The 22,379-nt window shown below is 43.3% G+C and overlaps 1 long non-coding RNA gene across 1 annotated transcript in view; it reads right to left on the minus strand.

The window, feature by feature from the left end:
• Window positions 1-217: 217 nt before the first annotated feature.
• LOC140630380 (uncharacterized) overlaps window positions 218-22,379 on the minus strand; it is a 51,613-nt gene continuing 29,451 nt past the window's right edge. The window contains exons 2-4 of the long non-coding RNA XR_012028147.1: window positions 13,632-13,736; window positions 12,433-12,494; window positions 218-417 (exon numbers count right to left, since the gene is read on the minus strand). This is a non-coding gene — a long non-coding RNA (uncharacterized lncRNA). The remainder of the gene's footprint in view (window positions 418-12,432; window positions 12,495-13,631; window positions 13,737-22,379) is intronic.

Below are 22,379 nucleotides of genomic sequence, written 5' to 3' on the forward strand. Positions count from 1 at the left end.
ATTCACAAAAGTAATATATTGGATAAAGCCCCTTTACTGGCTTTCTTTCCTTTCTTGCTTCACATTCCCTCTCCTCTACCACTGAGTCCTGTACTGCCTCCCAAATAAAGTATTAGCATCTGCATTTTGGTCTCAGGGTTTACTTCTGGGGAAACCAAAACAAAGACAACACCAAATTTGATTGATTTTAACACCTAGATTTTTAAATTCTGCTGATAGTTCTTTATTTCCCTCAATTCTTCCTAACACTCACACTGGTCTCCTAGTGGCCACAAAATAGTGAACACAAAGTAGGTGTTTAATATATTGTGGGCCTTATATGAGTCATCATACCAGAATTACATCATTTTCTGTCTTGCATGCCTTGGATGATGTCCTTCCTCTTTGACTGTTCTCTGCCAATACCATTTTCTTCATCTAAAAAAAAATAATGAAATAAATAATGAAATAATGAAAATAATACCCACCCACCAAACACAGTTGCTGGGTTCATTACCAAATTTCATATATGATCTTTTAGTACAGAGACTCAATAACATTGTTATTAACAAGTACTACCTTTTAAAGTACCTATTCATTTTTAAAACTCAGCTCAACTGTCTTTTCCAAGCCTTCCCTAAATCCATATTCACAATTACCTCCAAGTCAAAAGTAATATTCCCCTTTTCTCTGCTTTCATTGTAATTAGTGTACAGAACTTCCTTAACATCTTACCTTAGAGTTACTCCTGCATATGTATGCCTCCCTACTAGACTCCCATGGACAAGATTTTATTCATCCCCACAAAAGCATGTATTGGTTGATCATTTTGAGATCACATGTTTTTTCCTTTTCTTTTTGTTCATTCGTTACCCTCACCACACTGCTACAAGCTCCTGAAAAGACCATGTTCCATCCAAAGCCAACATTCTTCCTCTCAGGACAGGAGGATTTTATTAAATCCTCACATGGCAATACTGTGGGGGGGGGGGGGGCGGGGGCTGCACTTGGCTGGCTCAGTCAGTAGGGCATACAACTCTTCATCTCAGGGTCATGAGTTCAAGCCCCATGCTGGGTGTAAAGATTATTTTAAAAAAAAATAAACTTTTAAAAATATAGTAATACTAATAATTTCTATCTGATAGCAGCACTTTATAAGTTGCTTTCACTTCCATTATCCATTTGATCAATCATGTTTTTTTGACCAAATTTTGTCCCCATGTGGCTAGGAAGCAAAGAAGGAAAATAGCCACCACTGCTACTGTGTGTTGCTCTGAGATGATAATCAAACCTTCCCACTGCTCAATCTTAAACGAATGGAGGAAAAAATCAAGGGAATCAAATGGAGATCAAGATACCAACATTATTGCTTGCAGAACTGCATGATGTATACTGCTTGAGTCAAATGTCAGAATCAGGCTTCCTTCCAGGCTACCCCCTGCCCCTACCACCAGGTATATAGTCCTTGAGATCTAGCTGAGGAAAGGGTCCATGAAACAGATATTCACTCAGTCAACTATGTGGGAAATAGCACCTGTCTTGCACCCAAAAGCCCAATTTATAACATTACTTCCTCCAATCTAGAATTTTTTTCATATCAAGGAACAAAAAAAGAAAGAAGGAAATTCTCCTTCCATAAGGTGGGATGAGTAAGGGATAAAGGGCTGGGATAGAAGAGTTATTCAAGTATTCTTTACTCCAAGAAATGGCGTGGATGTCCCTTAGTGACATGTGAGCCCTAAGAAATAAGTTCTCCTAATACATGTCCTCAGGGATCTCTCAGTTTAGTGGACATTATGTATCCCTTGTGCAAGGGGAAAATATGTAAATAGTTTGCTAAATTTTAGACTCAAGATTAATGAAAATGAGAAGTTCAAGAAAAGATGGTAACTTGCTTTGGAGATGATCAGGGAAATGTATTAAAGTCCATAGAATGCTCACTGTCGTTTTTACCGACCACTTCAAATATACAGGGACAGGGGGTCATTGAGTTCTCTCCTCATCTTTCTTTATCATATCAACAGAACTCTGATTCTGTTTCAAGATTCCATGTACCTAGTTAGAACTATTCACATCCCAGACACCCTTATGGCCATAGGTAGCCAGCCACATGACCTTTTCCACACAATTCCATGTAAGCAAAAGTCTATGGGGTAGAGTTTCCAGGGAATTTACTGTGTCTCTGATAGAGACCAAAAGACTCCAATGTCATGTAGTTTTTTGTTTGTTTGTTTGTTTGTTTGTTTTATCCTTTACCTTTCTTCCTGCCTGGAATGCAGACCTGATGCTTACAGCCAAGACACCCATCTTGCAAGCAGAAAGACAAAAGTTACATACTGTTGACCCTTGAACAGCATGGGTTTAAATTGCACAGGTCTACTAAATGCAAATTTTTTACAGCATAGTACTATAAATGTATTTTCTCTTCCTTATGATTTTCTTAATAACATTTCCTTTTCTCCAGCTTACTTTATTATAAGAATGGAGTACAAAATACATAGAACATACAAAATATGTTTAATCAACTGTTTATTATCAGTAAAATATGTTAATCCAATTGTTTATTATCAGTAAGGCTTCTGGTCAACAGGGTTTTGTGGGGGTTTTTTTGTTTTTTTTGTTTGTTTGTTTTTTGTTTTTTGCCCACTTGATTTTTTTTTGTATATATATTTTTTTTATTGGAGTTCGATTTACCAACATATAGCATAACACCCAGTGCCCATCCCGTCAAGTGCCCCCCTCAGTGCCCGTCACCCAGTTACCCCAACCTCCCGCCCACCTCCCTTTCCATTTCCCCTTGTTCGTTTCCCAGAGTTAGGTGTCTCTCATGTTTTGTCACCCTCACTGATATTTTTCACTCATTTTCTCTCCTTTCCCCTTTATTCCCTTTCACTATTTTTTATATTCCCCAAATGAATGAGACCATATAATGTTTGTCCTTCTCCGATTGACTTACTTCACTCAACATAATACCCTCCAGTTCCATCCATGTTGAAGCAAATGGTGGATATTTGCAGTGTCTTTTTATTATTATTATTATTTATTCATGAGAGAAACAGAGAGAGAGAGAGAAGCAGAGACACAGGCAGAGGGAGAAACAGGCTCCGTGTGGGGACCGGATCCCGGGTCTACAGCATCACACCCCGGGCGGAAGGCGGCGCTAAACCGCTGAGCCACCTGGGCTGCCCATATTTGTCATTTCTAATGGCTGAGTAGTATTCCATTGTATACATAAACCACATCTTCTTTATCCATTCATCTTTCGATGGACTCCGAGGCTCTTTCCACAGTTTGGCTATTGTGGACGTTGCTGCTATAAACATCGGGGTGCAGGTGTCCCGGCGTTTCATTGCATCTGTATCTTTGGGGTAAATCCCCAGCAGTACAATTGCTGGGTCGTAGGGCAGGTCTATTTTTAACTCTTTGAGGAACCTCCACACTGTTTTCCAGAGTGGCTGCACCAGTTCACATTCCCACCAACAGTGCAAGAGGGTTCCCTTTTCTCCACATCCTCTCCAACATTTGTTGTTTCCTGTCTCGTTAATTTTCACTATTCTCACTAGTGTGAGGTGGTATCTCATTGTGGTTTTGATTTGTATTTCCCTGACGGCAAGTGATGCGGAGCATTTTCTCATGTGCTTGTTGGCCATGTCTATGTCTTCCTCTGTGAGATTTCTGTTCATGTCTTTTGCCCATTTCATCAACAGGGCATTAGAAGTTAATTTGGAGGGGATCATAAGTTGTGCATGTATTTTCAACTCACAGGAGGCCTGGGGGCACCTAACTCCCATGTTGTTCAGGGTCAACTGTACTTAAAATGTCAGAGCAGAAAGCTGGAAGGAGCCTGGGTCCTTGAATATTTGCTAGAGGAGTTTCACTAGTTCTAGATCATCTATCTGACCCCTACTCCCTGAAAATATGACTCTATTTGTTTATGCCTCTGTGGTCAGATTACTATGAAGTACAATCCCAGTTGACAACAAGTGTTAATTATAGCAACAAGAGAAGTGTTAAAATGCATTCTCAAGTTCTTCACTACAATTTTTCCTTCAGAATCATTAAAGAATGTGATGCAATATGACACAGGAGGAAGAGCCAGATATTTTTAAAATGACTTTTACACCTGGAGAAGCCCTAGTGTGGATTCTGCAACTGCTATTAACTAACTGGGTAATCCCAAACAGGATCTTAACTGTAAAATGACAACAGTAATCTCCATTTCACAATGAGTTGTACATGAAAAGGGCATGATGCATACTAAGCAATCAACAAATGTTTATGGTACTTTCGATGGGGGCAGAGGAGACCCGAACAGCATTTCAAGGTTCAGATTTCAACTAGAGGCCATGAGCCCTTAATGAAAACATGAGCTTTCAGGTTGTTTGGTCAACTCTTGTTTTAATGCAGTACTAGAAGACAATAAGAACTGCTTATTAAGCCAGCAAGCCAGAACTTCAACAACTAAATTAGTATCAGCCATTTCAGAGGCAGCATAGCACAGGAGTAAGAGTTCTGGGTTTGGAGCCAGTCTCAAGGGGTTTGTACCCTGGCTCCCCCTCTTTCACCTTACATAACCTGGGATGGATTACTTCATCACTCTGAGGTTCAATTTCTTCCTTGTCTATCTGGTGCATTTACCTCATAGAAGAGCCTCAAATGAGATAACAGATGTGAATCTGCACAGGCTTATTATTATTGTTATTTGTATTCTCCAGTCTGGTAGTAAGTCCAGTGTTGGCAAGGGAGGGAGAAGAGGGCAGGGGAGGGAAGAATGGGTTACAGGTATAAACTGAATTCCAAAGATACAAAATGACTGGTCTGCAGAGAACCACAGAGGAGGTTGTTTAGGTCAATGCCAGCCTTGAAGCAGACCTGACCACTAAGTTTGTGAGGTAGCAGCTGCCTGCCAGGCAGCAGCACTTGGGCAGATGTGGGGGCAGGTGCTAGAGGAGGGATTCAAAGTCCCTCATAGCTCCCTGGCTCTTCTCCATGGTAGCATTTCCCTGAAGACCCAGCAGGGCTGAAAATACACTTTGCCTCCAACACAGCTCAATATATTTTGGGCTGAGGAGAGATTGGGGGAGGAGAGACCCAAGCTGAGTGCTGCCTGTTGGTAATAAAAGCCTCCAGAATGCAAATAGCTCCTCGAGCACTGGTGGAGGGAATCTGCCTAGGCAGAGACACCCCCTCCCTGGCCAGCAGCTGTCCTCCTCATCTGTGAATCTCTGGCTGCCCTTCTGCTAGCCAGGGCCTCTCGGGGGACTTATTACCAGGATCAAGTCCATCCTGTTCTTAGGGCTGAGGCTTGGTTGCACTAGGGTTTAAATATAGAAGCTATACAAAGGAAGGGAAGGGGAGCAGAGAAGCCAAGAGCTGCTCCATGTAGCAGCTGCTGCTGCTGTGGCCCTCTATCTGCCCAGTTAGACATAACCAGCATTGGAAAGGGAGCAAAGGAAAGAGCACAATCTGGGGGTCAGAGGGACCTAAGATCAAGTTTTATAATCTACTATCTCTGAGACCCTGAACAAATTATGTAACCTCACTGATTTTCAGTTTCCTTGAGCTTTCTGTGAAATAATTTTTAAAAAGCAAAAATAGTGGCTAAAATTTGTAATAATTATACCTAATGTTCACAGTGTAGTTAATATGTGCCAGACTCTGTTCTAAGCATTTCATGTGTAAGACCTCACCCCAATAATTCTATGAGGTAGAGTTTCCCATTTTATAGATGAGGAAACCAAGGTACGTAGAGTGAGCTAAGTCACCCAGGGTCACACTTATGCAGTAAATGCATTAACGAACGAGAAGCGTCTGCATACTGGGATTCACTCAGTAGTAGTTATCCCAGAGAGGTGTGCCTAAATTAATAGAGTAGCTCTTACTACTTTTCTTCAAATGCCGTATAATACATCCATCATCTCACAATAACCCTGGGAGGTGGGCAGTATCAATGCCATTGTACAGATGAATATATCAATCAGAAAAACAGAATCCACTCTAGTATTTCAAACAGAAAAGATTTCTTACAGGAGCCTCATTACATGGGTGATAGAAAAGCTGAAGTGGTAACCCAGATTGCTGCCGTTTTCAGACCTTCTGGCTAGACCAAGGACCATGAAGGGAACAGCTGCTGGCTAATCAGAAGCGGGGACCCTTAGGGAAGAGGCTATTTGGAGTCAGAGCTATAGAGAGGACTCTATGGGACTACAGGTGGCAGATACCCTAGCTTTCTCCCTTCTCCCCATCTGGTCTTCTACTACCACCATACATGGGCCCGGACTATTTGGAACTTGCCCCAAGAATTGGGGAATGCAGTTTCCTGGAATATAGAGTAGAGGAAGAAGTAGAACAAATAGGCAAATGAGAGCCACAGAGGGGAAAATATGTGACTTATCCAAGGCTATCAGGCTGATGAAGGATAGGTCCAGGATGAGAATTCAAGCCTCCTACCTTTGGCATTCCTCCCAGCCACCTCCCAACCCCTTGACTTGTCCAGTAGAGTTCTCTCTACTTGTTATTCTGCTTATTATACACTATTTTCTAGAGCTTTTCCAAACTTTTCAAGGCTCAACCTTTATCCCTCAACCTTTATCCCTTCTGCAGTTGGCCTGGTCCCTACAACTTCATGTGACCTAAATTCCTTTGACATCTACTCCTTTACTCCTTTTCTGCACCCACTCTTAGTGCCTTCTGTTGATCTGAATAGTAGCACCCCATCCACCCCATATCCGTCAGGGCTCAATAAGGGAAGCTGAAATTCTATGAGTATTATGGAATAAAAGATTTACTGTAGGAAAGCACATTCTATAACTGTGAGAGAATCTAGGAAGTAAGGTCCCCAAAAGTGGGAGTTGGACAATCAAATAAAAGTCACTACCCAACCTTCCTGAAATACGGGAATGAGTGGGGATGTTGGAGCTCATAAAGGAATATGGAGAGCCAGGCACACCTAGCTGCTAGAGAGGGTCTGCAAAGGAAAGCTGATGGAAAAGTCTTTGGAAGACTGTTTAGAAGATGCCACTGCTTCTGGCTGTGGGTCTGGGATTGGTATTGGAGAGCAAGGCAGGCAGGCAGAAGCAGCACAGAGTTGAGGGTAATAAAGACAAGCTGAAATTTTCTGATGTTTCTGCATTTGAATCGCACCAGGAAATTGCCAAGATAAGCTGGTGTCCCCCTACACCTCCACAGGTACCTACCCCTTGACCCATTTAACCACAGTGACTTTCAGAGCTTGTATCTTCCAAATTACATGCAAATCTCTCTCCTAGTCAACTCTAACAGAATTGTAAAGGGTCACCTTTTCCAGCTCAGCTGGCTGACACAGTATAAAGCCACCTGACTCCCCTATTCCAGACTAATCCTGTCATCTGGATGCCATACCTTCCTCAAGGGACTCATGTTCTCCATTAACCCCTCTCTTTTGTGTTTTCTTTTTTAAAATTTATTTATTTATTTATTTATTTATTTATTTATTTATTTATTTATTTAAGAGTGAGCACACACAAGCAGAGGGAGTGGTAGAGGAAGGGGGAGAAGCAAGGAGGCCCATGTGGGGCTCAATCCCAGGCACCTGAGCCAAAGGCAGACACTTAACCAACTGAGCCACCCAGGCGTCCTCTTTTGGGTCCTTTCAAGTATTTGCTCTCCATTGTTTTCTTCTTTTACCCTACTGTCTAAGAATATGCTTATTCTGTTCCATACTATAAAAAGAAAATTTCCTCTACAACTGCTACCCTCTGAGGAAAGCTGTTATCACCATCTCTTCCCTCATTTCTATGAAAATTAATCTGGTGTTGGGGGGATGAAATACATGCTTGATACTCCTAAAACCTGATCATTTGCTTACTTCTCAACCCCTGCTCCCCGCCATCATTGGACTTCCTGCCTTGCCTCCACTGAAAGCAAGGCTCAGTAGGTAATGATGCCCTGGTTTTGTCCCTTCTTTAGGGCTCACCTCCTCTATAGCATTTGACATTGTTAGTGATTCCTTGTGTTTTAGATCTCACTCCTTCCTCAGCTTCTATGACTTTGTTCTGTCTTGGCTTTCCTCCTCCACCCAGGCATTATTCTTCATAAATCTCTCCTCTTTTGCCCATCCGTTAGATGTTAGAATTGGCCAGAATTCCAGCTGTGGTCATCTCACTATACCGAGACTCAGTCAGCCCCAACAGACCCAGGACTTCAAATGACATCTACATGCTAAGTACTTCAAAAGATTTCTTTCTAGTCCCAACTGCTTTCCTGAGCTCTACACAGTTATTTCCAGCTACCAGTTGTCAATACTATAAGGTAATATCCAAAAAGGACTATTTGAGTGAGCAAAGATGGAATGAATAAAAATCAAATAATAATTAGCTGAGGGTTTTCAAGCTCTAGGCATTATGCTAAGAGTTATATATTCACTCTCTCTTTGAATCCTCAAAACTTTTAAGAAGCAGATACATTTTAGGAGCATTTTACTCTTACAAGTATTCAGATAAGAATATTTAGATAATAAGCATATTCAGGTAAGAAAACTAAGGCTCAGAGGGATAATAAATGAACCTCAGGTCCAGCCATGATGAAGTAAATGGTATTGGACATGTCTCAAAAAAACTAACCATAGGGTGGGAGAAAATATTTGTAAAACATACTTATCATTAAACTCTTGCATTGGAAATATGAAAAGCATACCTGCAACTCAATAATAAGAATAAAAACAACCTAATGAAAGTGGGCAAAATATTTGAATAGATATAGCACCAAGGAAAAGATTCTCAACATCATTAGTGAAATGCAAATTAAAACTACAATGAGTACTCACCCTACTATGATTAAAAATAAAAAGATTAATAATATCAAGTGTTGGCAGAGATGTAGAAAAACTATAACTCTCGTGCATTACTGGTGCTAGTGGAGAATGAATGGTCCAGCACTTTAGGAAACTATTTGAGAGTTTCTTAGAAAACTAAACGTGCACTTATCATAAGATCTAGTAATCTAAAAAAAAAAAAAAAAAAAAAGATCTAGTAATCTTACCCCTGAGAATTTTCTCAAGAGAAATGAGAACATATGGAAATAAAACAAGAACTAAACATAAATGCATAGCAAAGTAAGAGTCAATAGCAGAATAAGAGTATTTACAAGTCAAAAAATGTAAACAATCCAAATGCCCATCATCTGATGGTTAAACAAATTGTAGTGTATCCACACAACAGGGACAGAATGCTATCTTAATTAAGTATTGCTAGAATGAAATAAATTTCATTTTATATATAATTTTATAAATAAAATTTCATTTTAATGAAATAAAATGGAAAGAATTGCTGATATATGTAACACCATTAATAAATCACAAAAACATTATGCTAAGTGAAAGCAACCAGATACAAAATAATTCTTAATAATAAGAGCTTCTAGAAAAGGCAAAACTATAGCAGCTGAAATCAAATTGACGGTTGCCTAGCGCTGGCTATGGTAGAGAATTAAGTGCAGGATATGGGCTTAATTTAGGGGCAGGAATGAAAGTATTCTGTATCTTGATTGTGGTGGTAGTCATACTCCTGCACACATCTGTCAAAACTCATTGAGTTATATACACAAAATTGATTAACTTTATTACATATAAATTATACATCATAAGCCTGATTAAAAGGAAACAATATGAGAAGTCCAAAGAAGAGATATGTATAAAATATGGAGGAAGCAGAAAACAGGGGGCATGCCTTAGAATGGGAGGCTTCAGGGAAGGTTGACTCTTGAAGAATAAGTAGGCATGAACCAGGCAGCAAGCAGTTCCTTGTGGCTGATTCTGCAAAAGTGAGAGCCTGTTTGCCTGTCGGCCAAGGATTAGGAGTGCGTCCCACCATTAGACTGTATTTAGAAGGATGGGGAAGATTTGGTTCTCTGTTCTTAAGACTGGAATGGAGGGCACCCCCGGTGGCGCAGCGGTTTAGCACCGCCTGCAGCTCGGGGTCTGGGGTCTGATCCTGGAGACCCAGGATTAAGTCCCACGTCGGGCTCCCTGCATGGAGCCTGCTTCTCCCTCTGCCTGTGTCTCTGCCTCTCAGTCTCTCTCTCTCTCTCTCTCTCTCTCTCTCTCTGAATAAATAAATTAAAAAAAAAAAAGACTGGAATGGAGAATGGGGTTCTGTGGGGCTTATACTGACCGAGGCATAGGGGTATGTAGATATAAAGACCAAAGATAATGTTTGAAAAGCTTTGAGAGATTGCAGAACCCATCTTTCTGCCCATCTCCACCACAGGGACATGCTACTCTGGGCAAGCATTCCCTTTCTCTAGAAGTTTGTCATCTGTGAAATGGGAGGTAGAGGAGCAGACCTGAGGATCTCTGAGGTCCTTCCTTAACATTCCAGCCCAAGTCCAGGCTGCTGCTGTTATGTGCATTCTTCTGCTGGTTTTGTTATGTCCCAGAGGTCAGTGTTCTATTTTTCCTCCCTGTGACTTCCCGCCTTTTCTCTTTATCCCCCTAACATCTGAGGGTCACACACAGGGAAACAAGGGGAAAGAAACAAGGAAAGGATGACAGAGCTGGGCAGGAAGATCTGGAATCTTAACCAGAGCTGGCACCTTGGGAAGGCAGAGAAAGAAAGAAGTCAGCCAGGTACTTCAGGTGTAGAAGCAGTCAGGTCCATTCATTTGACAAACACGTATAGGTTACCCACTGTGTGTGATGCTACATATGTTTATTAAGCACCTCCCATGAGCTTGGTGCTAGGATGCAGCAGTGAGAAAAACATGTGATCCTTGCTGTGGGAGTTTAAGTGCAGGAAGCACTGATCAGATTTGTTGTTGAAAAAGAAAACTGGCTGCCTTGCTCAGAATGGATTTCAGGTATGAGTCTCCCTCATTTACCCATGAGGAAATTTGGGCTTAGCAGGATGAAGATTCTTGCTCCAGCTCAAGACTGATTATTAGCCAACCCCACACGTGTGCTGGCTACAATCTCTCCCCTGTCCATTCTGGAGATTCTTTCTATTAATGATATTCCAGAAGTAGTACCAAAGGGGAGGAGGGCCAGGGAGGGAGGGAGAGGAGGTGATGGAAATGAGGCGCCCCAGGGGTCAGGGTGTGCTGGGCTCACACTTCAGGTCCGCTCCACTGTGATACACTCTGTTTGAGCCTGGTCGAGGGGCCAGCCATTCCCAGGGGCTCCGGTCAAAGGAAACTGCCGGCTGCCACTGCCCAACAAAGACATCTAGTTGCATCTTGTTCCTATCGATTACCCACCAAAGTGTCTCTCATTGTTAGGCATTCCCCAGGGGCAAGCAGGAGAAAAGGAGCCCTTTCTCCTTTTTTTGCTTTTAATGACTTCCAATCCTACCCAGTGATCTCTGCCCTCTTCCTAGAGGCAGGAGAGGGGGAGGGAGAGGGAAAGGAGAGAAAGAAAACATGGAGGTAGTGAGGAGGGGGAGAGGCACAGACAACAAAGCACAGAGATTGAGACAGACAAAGGGAGAGACACAGATGTAAAGAAAAAGGGATATAGAGACAGAGAGAGAAGAAAACCAGCACACAGAGACAAATAGAAGGAGCAGAGAGACTCAAGAGACTGAGGGAGAGATAGAGGAAGGCAAATAGAGGCAGAAAAAGAGTTGAGAAGGAGACAGCAGCAGATCCAGTGAGAGGGAAAGAGAGAGGGGGGATAGAGAGAGAGAGACAGAGACAGAGACAGAGAGACAGAGACAGGGAGAAGAGAGAGAAGTAGAGAGAGAGGGAGGAGGAGAGACAACAGTAGGACAAAGGCCAAAACAAAGCAGCACAGAAACAGAGAAAGTGTAAATGAGAGAAATAGGGAAAGAGAACAGGAGGGAGGGAGGGAGGAGAGGAGGGGCTGAGAGATTGAGCCACCAGCAGCAGCATCCAAGGTTCAGGGGTAGAGAGGAGCCACTGGCGGGGTGCCCCAGACACAGCCCGGCCACAACATGTATGTGAATTGCTGGGCTGGTTGTTTGGCCATCTCACCTGTGAACCTGTGCTAACCCCTGTCAAGAGGAAATCAGAGCTTCTGAGAAGCATACACAAACTGCCTGCAGCCACACCCTTCCTGGCACTCTAGGTCCCAGCAATGGGACCCATGCACACCTTGGACGTGGGAGACAGAAAAGACCTGTGAAGGTCCCATGCCCCGGAATGCAGGCCTTACTTCTCTCACCACCTCTCAGATTTCCCAGAGACATTTCTCTCCCTCCCGCAGCTTCAGGACTCCCCAAGTAACCTCCACAAGCACCAGAGCCCTCTGAGTTTCACACACCTGTGCTCCCACATGCTGGTCCCCGCCTCCCCCCAATACCCCACAGCCTCCCATACAGGCCCCTGGTGCCTTCAACACAGACACAGCTCCTGCCCCCTTCTCTAGCCCGCTCTTTCTCCCAGACCCTTTGGCTCCAGCCCGTCATCCCAGCCAGAGCTCTGCAGGCCACCGACTCCTTCACTCCATGTCAGATCCTGCACCTTGTCCCATGAAGTCTGTCTCCTGAGGCTTCCTTAGCCTCTCTGTGCCTCCATCTCTGCACCTATAATAGAGAGATAATACTATTCTCTACTGTACTGGGTTGTTAGATAGTTAAATGAGCTAATATATGCAAAGCCCACGAAGCAGTAAGATCCCGGCCTACAGTAAACCCTCAGGAAATATCAGCTAGTGGTTAGTGGTCACAGAAGCTATTAACCATATTTGGGGTCAGGGGTCATTGTGTTACAATATATATATGTATCAAGTCATTTTGTTGTATACCTTCGACTCACACAATGTCAAATATCTATATCTAAATAAAGTGAGGAAAAAAAGGAAAAAAAAAAAAAAAAGAAGTCATTCCATTCTTCCCATTCCACTGCATTGGCCTCCATCACCCACCATCAACTCTCACCCGTAGCTCTCCCTAGCTGAGCCCTGCCTCTAGGCGTGCAGATGCCATCCCATCCTCCACAGCCACCAGGATGACAGTGCAACAAGACAACTCTGTTCCCACCTTCCCTGCGTAAGAGCATTCTGGGGCTCCACACAGACACAGGATGGGGATCAGGGTCCTTTGTGATTTGGACCTTTCTACATCTCTCCTTGTCATTCCCGCCATACCTTGCCCTCCTAAAGACACATTTGAGCACACCAGGCTGGTCTCAACCTCCCTGCTATTGTTCTTGCTGCTGCTGCCTCCTGGAAAATCTCTCCTCCTCCCAGCTCCCTACTTGATCCATTTAAGTATCCACATATGCTGAGCACTTTATATATGTTTATAATTTCTACTCTTCCCAAGATAGGCATTGTCACTCTTCTGTATAGAAGGCAGGGAGGCTCCACGGAGTAAGTCACACAGCTGCTGTAAGAGGGGTGGAGCCTTGTTTTAACCCCAGGGCCCTCTGACCTCATGTCTGTACTCACTGTGCCACATTGTCAGCAGGTAGTAAAAAAAGAACAGCCCACACTCATAGAACAAGTACCATGTCTTAGCCACCTGCTAAGCGCCACATGCATTACCTTAGTGAATCCTCCCAATTACCCTATGAAGCAGGTGCTATTTTGTAGAGATAATTACTCTCCTTTTCAATCAAGCAACCAAGGCACAGAGAGGTTGAGTGACTCATACAAGTTACCATGCAGGAAGCAAGGATAGAAAACATAGGCAGGCCAGCTTCCAAGCAGACTTCCTGACCTGCTGTGAAGGGATGATCGGAGAGCAGGTTTCCAGGTCTGTCTCTGCCACTGCTTGCAAAACTGTGCTGAGTCACTCGGTATCTCCAAGCCTCAACCTTCTCACCTGTGAAATAATTCCAAGAGCAGGCTAAAGACCAAGTAGGAAAAGAAAGGTAGTGAGCTGTTTTGTAAAACCAAGAAGAAAGGAGGATGGTCATGTGTTGGTTCACAATTAAGTGCCAGGCACTGGGATTGTGTTTTCATACATTGTCTTAAATAATCACAACCGCGCAGCATTGGCATTATTAGTACCATTTTACAGATGAGGAAAGTAAGGTTGGCATGGAAGACAGACATGCATCTAAATACTTAAAATTTCATTTGCATTCATAAAATGCTTTACAGTACACAAAATGGTATAGATTCCTTTTGATCCTTAATAACCTCGTGAGGCAGGCAGAACAGAGATTCAATATGTTTTTCAGATAAGCACTTTCCTACCTCAGGTCCACAGAGATCCTATGACTTGCTCAGGTTTACACAGCCAGTGATGAAACCAGGGCTTTCTACCTCTTAGGCCAATTTGACCATTTGAGAGTCAGAATGGGTTAAGGTCTATGTGCTTTCAGTGCCAAAGATGAGAAAAGGGTAACTGTCTCCATTTGCAGATGGGGAAACCAAGACTTTTTATGAGTCAAGTAACTTGCCCAGCCTTGTGTAGCTGGTAATGGTCCGTCGGAGAACCAAGCTCTCTTGTAGTCAGGTGCTGGAACCCAAGCTCTAACAATTATTTTTTTAATTTTATTTTTTTATTTGAGAGAGAAAACACAAGCATAGGGAGAGAGCAGAGGGAGAAGCAGATTCCCCACTGAGCAGGGAGCCCTATATGGGACTCGATTCCAGGATCCCGGGATCATGACCAGAGCTGAAGGCAGACTTCACCAACTGAACCACCACCCAGGTTCCCTTGAACCTCAGAGGTAGTTTTAAATGATACATATTGTATGTATGTATGTATATATGTATAATTTATATATGTATATGTATTTGTGTGTGTGTGTGTGTATATATATATATATAGCAAAGCCTTTAAGCTCTTAATTATAATTTTATATTATGAAATAGAGGTATAATTCTTTGATATTCACAATTGAGGAATATTATTCAGATACAGTTGAGAGAATAATAAAATTTTGCTATGCAAAATTAATGTGTAAAATTCAAAATGAAGACAGGCCAGGTAGATTTTTAATTTTGTAACTATGATAAAATAAGGTTGCAAGGCTGCCAGGATTAGGGAGGCAGTGTGATCTCATGGAAAGACTGCTTTTATCAGAAACATGTGCCTTGAAGCCCATCTCTGAAATGTATTATCAGTGTGATGCTGTGGAAGTTATATACCCTCTCTACTCCTCATTCCTCATCATAAATCGCGGCCAGTGATACCACTTGTAGGGTCCTTGAGATTACTGAATGGCATGATCAGTGGGAGTCAGCACATGTCACTCCTCTGCTCAGAAGCCTCCAAGGCTTCCCATGTCCTGGAAATCCCAGCATGATCTTCCCACTGCCCACCCTGTGCCATTCTATATCTGCCCTCATTCTCTGCTCCACCTCATTCCCTCTTTGAGTCCCCTACAGTGACAATCACTTCCATACTGTCTCTCAAACACTCCATGGGCTGACACCTGCTGTTCCCTCTGCCTGGAAGCCCTTCCCCTTGACATCTTGAAGACTCACCCCTCACATTCCCCAACTCTTCGCTCAAACATCACCTTCTCTGACCACCCTGTTTAAAACTGCAACCCCTCCCCCCAGCATGTCCTATCTCCCTTGCTGGCTTTTTCTCTGGTATGTGTGGCCTTTAATTGACCAGGTGGTTTCCTTATTTATTTTACTTACTGCCTGGCTTTCCCCACCAGTCTGCAGTCTTTATAAAAGCATGGATTTCTAATCTGTTCAGTTCACTGCCTAGAGTATCTCAGCATCTGAAACAGTGCCTAGCACATAGTAGGCAACTCAAGAGATTCATTCAGTGAGGGAATGAATACATGAAAGCACCTAGAACAAAACCCAGCACAGAGTAGGTACTCAATGATCACTTCCTTCTTTCCTTCCACATCTTCTAAAATGATTGCTTTTCCTCCAGTCTTAGTAAGACAGTAACTGACGTTTTCTTTAAACCCATATAGCATATCCCATATTCAGGCTACCAGTATGACAGGGGTTTTTCTCTCTTCCGTATTTCCATCCTTGCTTTTTTTTTTTACATGTTGCATGGACATAGAAGGTGCTCCATAAATATCTGCTGAATTGACTCACATATCTAAGCCCTAGAAAAGGAAATAAATGTTCTGCCCACAGCTGGCAACACTTGTAATGATCAATTCTTGATGGAGTCTTGATTACACTGAGGAATCCGTATACTGAGAAAGAATGAAGATGAGCATATACTCTGGCATCAGGCATGAGAAAGACCCTGTATTCATATGTTCCTGGAGTGGACATCTGTTGTTTTGGTCTGTCAGCTCCCTTAAAAGAGCTACTACTCCCCACCGCAGTCATATCATTCCAGCAGAGCTGTCAATTTTGGACCAGCTCTGCCTCCTGCCCTCTACTTTGATACCTTAATCAGCCAATTACAGTGTTCCTTTCCTCTGGCCCAGTGAGTGATACTGTGGTTGCCCAATCAAAGTCCTTTGCCCCCTAAAAAAATATATATATATTTAACTGGCAGGTAGGGGCCTAGGGTTTTGGGGAGGGGTTTCTACTTTTGTTGTTGTTATTTGGGTTTCTTTTAGCAATGAAATAAAAAAATTTGTACCAATGGCCACAAATAGCCATCTTTTCTGCAGCACAAAGAAAGTCTATCTGCAATGGAAGAAGAAAAACTCAGAGAGAGAGAAATAGAGAGTGTGTGAACAAAAGCAAAACCTCCTGTATCTCAAAACTTAGAACACCTACTGACACACAGAAAGTGCTCAATAAATATTTGTCAAATGGACTATTGAAGAGGAGGAGGAGAGAAAGAGAACTGGTGACTTCATTTGTGTCCAGATTCAAACACTTACTCATTTTGTTCTGCATTTATTTATGGAGTCAGCACCACATGCTACACACTCTGCTGGGAGCTGATACGAAAATAGTGAACAGACTGGCATGTTTCCTGTCCTAAAGGAGCTTATATGCTAGTGGAGAAGGTAAACAACAAACAAAATAATTCAGGCTTACCGTAAGTCAAATTCTTCCATGAGGAAGGCCTTGGAAGACAATGAGACCACTCATGTCCTGGGCCTCTTGGGCACAAGTTCCCCAGTTCACAATTATTGCTTAGCCATGCAACCTGTCTCCAGTTTCCAGTGATGATGTCTATTCCATGTGAGCCCACACTTTGGCCTATGCTGAGACATTCCATCTCTCTCCAGCAGGAACTGGGAATTTTGACCTTAGACACAGACTGGGATTCACTGCGGTTGAGTTGTGTCAAAGTCAAACTTTTAGAACAAACTTTAAGAATTCTCACTGCTGAGGTCCAAAGACTGTCCCTGATCCTTGTCCATTCTGAGGCTTGGCTGGTTGATTCTTTTGGATTCTGTAAACTTCCCCTGAACCCCTAAGTACATTTCCAATTTTGCTTGAGCTAACCAAAATGGGGATCTATTTTTGTAACCAAAAGAGGCTTCACTAAAGCAAAAATTTTTTCTCAACTCTCTGGAGAATTGAGACCAACAGAAACAAAAGAAAGAACATAAAATAGGAAGAAGGCATCATTATTTACTCTCATCTACAGATACAGAATCCTACCCTTGGTAATGTTAACTATTATTTTAGAGGTTTGAGAGTAGAGGGGCTTCATTTTAAACTCAAGTGCTGTCACTGGATGTATGATTTGAGCAAGATGTTTAAACTCTGTGGGTCTCTGTTTCCTCAAGGGTAAAATAGGGAGAGGCAGTTATATCACTTCTGCAGAGTTGTGAGGATGAAATCAGATTGTGGATGTGAACCTCTGAACATAGACTTGGCCTTTGATAGCTGCCCAGATGCTCAGAATCTGCTGTCACTACCCTCATACACTCCATGTATGTTTGCAAATGTGCATTCACATGTACATATGTGCGTGCATGCACGCCACACACACACACAGACAGAGACACACACACACTTCAATGACTTGAATAGGCACAAGTGACTAAACAGGGTTTTGAATCTTGGTTTTCTGACTCCAGAATCTCCACTCCTTTTACTACACCCAAGTTTGTCTACATTATAAAAAATAAAAAAAAAATAAAAAATAAAAACAAAAAAAACTTGGACTTATCTAGTCTAGAGAAGACTTAAAAGAACATTTGAAGGGTCATCACAGGGAACAGCAACCAGACTTGGTCTGTGAATTCTCAGAAACAGAACTAGGGCCAACAGGTGATATTACCAGATTTCTGCTTAATATAAAGAACTTTCTCAGGGCCAACACAGGCAGCCTCCCAGAGAGGTGGTGAGATCCCCATCACTGGCACTGAGTGAGTTGGTGGAGTGACCTACTTGGAAGGTATGTCAACAGAATGCATGCATGAGACATAAAGTCCCCCAGGCCTTGAGATTCTAAGAGCCTCTTTGGGTACAAGGTGTACCATTGAGATTGCATAACAAGACACCATGTCTCGGGGATCAAATCTCACAAGCAGTAGGTTCCTGTGGAAAGAACAAGGCTTTACTGGACTGTTCCAAGATGAAGTGGGGAGGTTGGGCCATTTGTTGTATTTGACTTGAGTCCTGGATTCCTCATGCCTCATCTTTCTAATAACTGAGACCAACTGTATGATCATTACATGGTCCCCCAAAGTAGCTGGGGACAAGCATGACCAATGTCCCTTGATAGCCCCGAGGGCCACCTGGATTGATTTGTCTCCTCCACAGGCCTCCTAGAAGAGTACCTGGCCCAAGCAGACTGTCAGAAAGAGACAGCCTCCCTCCTTTTGACCAAGAGCTATAGCTTTGAGTAGGTAACAGTATATTGTGAAAGTTGCAAACCTCTTAGGATCCCTTAGGATCTCAGGGATCTTAAGAATCTGGTTTCAAATTGAATTTTGTCTATGATCCAAGCCAAGTCATTAAAGCTCTCCACTGTTAAGTTCCTCATCTGCAGCACCCAGAGTGGCTGGGTGGATGAAGTGTAAAGAAACACCCTTTAGCACGATGCCTGGAGGATAGTGGATGCCCAGGGAGCAGCTGCCCATCCACCCTGCATCCCCACCCACCCTTCTCCTCATCTGTTTTTGCTTGTTTTTCCCTCTTCCTCCAGTTCCTATTGGGTTGGTGGTCCCAGCTAGGCCTAGCAGGCTCGCTTGCCATATTGGTCATCCTAACCACCTATAAAGCCCCATTCACACACTTGGCCACATTTAGTCCTACAGGATCATTTCACACCACTGCCTCTTGCACTTACTGCACTCCTGGTAATACCCACTGCCCTCTACTCTCCAACATGCCAGGCCCTTCCATCATCTCAAGTCTTTATACTTGTTGTTCTCTTTGTTCAGGATACTCTCCCTAACCCCCCTTTCTCCTTGTAGCTGGCTCCTTGTCATCATGGGAGCTCACTCACATGTCACCTCCAAGGGGCCTTCCCTGACCACTCTAGTTAAAGAAGATTCCTCCCAAGTAGTCTTTGTTGCATCATGCTATGTTAAGTCTCTCAGAGCACTAAGCATAATTTATAAATCTATTCTGTGTCTACTTGTTTGTTTATTGTAAGGCACCCTTTCAGAGTATAAACTCCCTGAAAGAAGGGCCATCACTTGCTAATTGCTGTTTTCCAGAGCCTAGCAGAGTGAGCACACTTAGAGGATGGTGAATGAGGGAATGCATGAATGCTGTCATTATTATCCCACTTTATGGATGAGGAAACTGAGGCTCAGGGGAGACTTGCGCCATCTCTCATAGGACTGTGTAGCTCTCTTCTAATCACCCTGTGTCCCTCTTGCTTTGCTCTAGGAGGCTGCTGACTGACCATGACTCTGAGAAAGAATAGATCACATCTCAGGAGAGCATCCCTAGCCCAGAGCCCCAGGAACACAGACAGTACTTTTAGTGCTACCAAGTGCCAGGTACTGTGCCATTCGTCTCAGAAAAGGAAACAGAGGAACAGAGAGGTCAAGTGCCCGTGCAAAGTCATGGCAGAGCAGCTCTGCAGACCCAAGACCATCAAGACCTAAGCCAGTGAACCACTGTGTGGTGCCGCCTCCTCTCTCCAAGCCTGCTCTCTCCTTTGTCCTCTCCCAGCTCTGGCTCCTGTGACCTGCAGGCTAGCGACATACCAGAGGAGACACAGGATTGTCTTTGAGTTAAATGGAGCCAGAAATCTTAGAATCTCTGAAAGCAAAGGAGAACAACCGCTTTGGAGAGGTGCCCACCTGTAATTGGCACAGCCCGGTCGCATCTCCCTCAATTTGTAACAAGGCAGAAATCCCGTTGAAGTCCCTGGAAGGCCGTCCCTGCTTAACGAGGACACGATCCAGCCCTGGGCGGTTCCGGCCGCTTTCAAAGCTGCAGCCCAGAGCCAGTTTTAATGATCACGGAAGGAACTTCTGAGAGAGTTGTAAGAGGAGGACGGGATAATTGCACTAGAAATATACACCACCGACGACAATGGCCCACTGGCCCTGGGCTCTTCAGGAGACGTGGCCTTCGAGGTCAGCTCCTCTAACACCTGCTCTGATTCTCTCTGACTCTCTGCTCCAAGATAATTATGAAAGATAGTATAATCCCCCTCACCACCATCTCACAGATCCCTACCACCCACCACAATGAAGCTGCCGAAGAAAAATGATTCTTAGTGGCCAAGTTTCATGAAAATACAATGGGTTCAGGAGTGGGAAGATTGACCATGCTCCTCACCAGCTGTGTGACCTTCAACAAGTTACTTAACCTCTCTGGACCCATGTTCTCAGCTGGAGCAAAAAAATATCAAATGAGAGCTATCTGATGGTCCATCTAGAATGCCGGTGACAGTGCCTGGCGCAGGGCAGGTGAGCTAATGTTATCACTGCTAGCGGCAGAGCAAGAGAGATGTGACATTTTGACCTAGTGCTATTATATATTTCTGGTCTCCAGAAATTCATTCACGCCTGCCTGCATGACAAAATTATTAATATGTAAATGTTCTTCCTCCTGTCCTCTCCCACCTCCCCCAGCCGCATCTCCTACCAGCTAAAGATGATGTTGTCTTTGTACATTTAACTTCTCCCTGGCTCCACCCCCCCCAATGCCCCCCACCCCTGGTGGCCTTTACTCACCATCCCCACCCTCCTGACACACACACACCTCTTTTCTGACTCCAGAAGCATGATAGGGATATGGTCTGCTTTGTTCACAGCCAGATACTGACACCTACTACAATCTCATCACGTACCTATTTGTTAGCATCAATAGATGTTTGTTAAATAAATGAAAGAAAGGTGAATGAATCCCTAACACCAGTGGCTCTCAACCAGGGATAGTTTTGCCCCTTTCTCCAAGGGATATTTGGCCTTGTTTGAAAATATTTTTGGATGTCACATCTGGAAGGGGGCATCTAGTGGGTAGAGGCCAGGGATGCTACTAAGCACAGACAGTACACAGGACAGCCCCTACAGTGAAGAATTACGCAGCCCCAATGTCCATAGTGTCACCGTTGAGAAGCCTGCCCCACCCCAAGTCCAGCCAGAAATCTATCCAACATCCTTGGTAACCACCCTAGGCCAAGACACTGTTATTTTCCACTAGTTATCCTGTCACATCTCCATTTCTACTCTTGTCCACCGAAATCCACTCTGCTCTCCACAGAGCAGCCAAAGTAATGTTTTAAAAATCAAGTCAATTTCCCAAGAAACCTTTGGCTTCTCATTGCCCTGTGAAGAAAATCCAAACTCCTTACTGTGTTTTATGAAACCCTGCATGATCTGGCCTCCACCTGCTTCTCAGTCCTAAATTCTACTATTCGCCTCCTCACTCAGGTCCATCCACACTGATGTTCTTCTCTCTGACTGGTGGTTCTCAAAGTATGGACCCTCAGTCTAGCAGCAGCAGAAGCACCAGAAAGTGGTCATATGTGCAATGTCTCCAGTCCTCCCCTCATACCTACCACCTGATCAGAAACTCCAGGGATAGTCCTCCAGGTGATTCTGATGCATTCTTCAGTCTCAGATCCAATGACCTAACAGAGAGGATTACCCCTACCTCAGGACCTTTGCTCTTGCTCCTCTCTTTATCTAGAATGTTCTTCCCCCATATCTTCATGTGATTAAATCTTTGTCATTCAGGTCTCAATTCAATTGATACTTCCTAACATAAGACTTCCCTGAACATTCTATAAAGAGTTGGCCTCAAACCCAAATGAATATTACATTACTTCATTATGGGCATTACTTTATTAAATTGTAATGGTCATTTATTTCTATTTATTTCTCTCTCTCCCTCACTAAAAGCAGGCTCCATTGGAGAGCAGGAACTTTGTCTTGTTCTTTGCTCCATCTCTAGTGCTCCAAGCAGTGCCTGTCAAAATGTTTATTAAAGGAATGAATAAGTAAGTGGAAGATCTAGTTATGCTGAGCAGAAGAGAAACTCAAAGAGAAACAAAAGAAGCTACCAATGTATTTTTTTTTTGAAGCTACCAGTTTATATTGTAATGAGAAGTGGAGAACAGAGAAACAATATTCAAACTAGGACATTTAAGAATTTTGGTTCTGGAGAGGTGGAAGGAGTAGGGACATGGAGAAAAGGGAGTTTTGAG

The sequence above is a fragment of the Canis lupus genome, chromosome 3 (assembly GCF_048164855.1).
Source record: "Canis lupus baileyi chromosome 3, mCanLup2.hap1, whole genome shotgun sequence".
In the NCBI taxonomy this organism is placed as follows: Eukaryota; Metazoa; Chordata; class Mammalia; order Carnivora; family Canidae; genus Canis; species Canis lupus.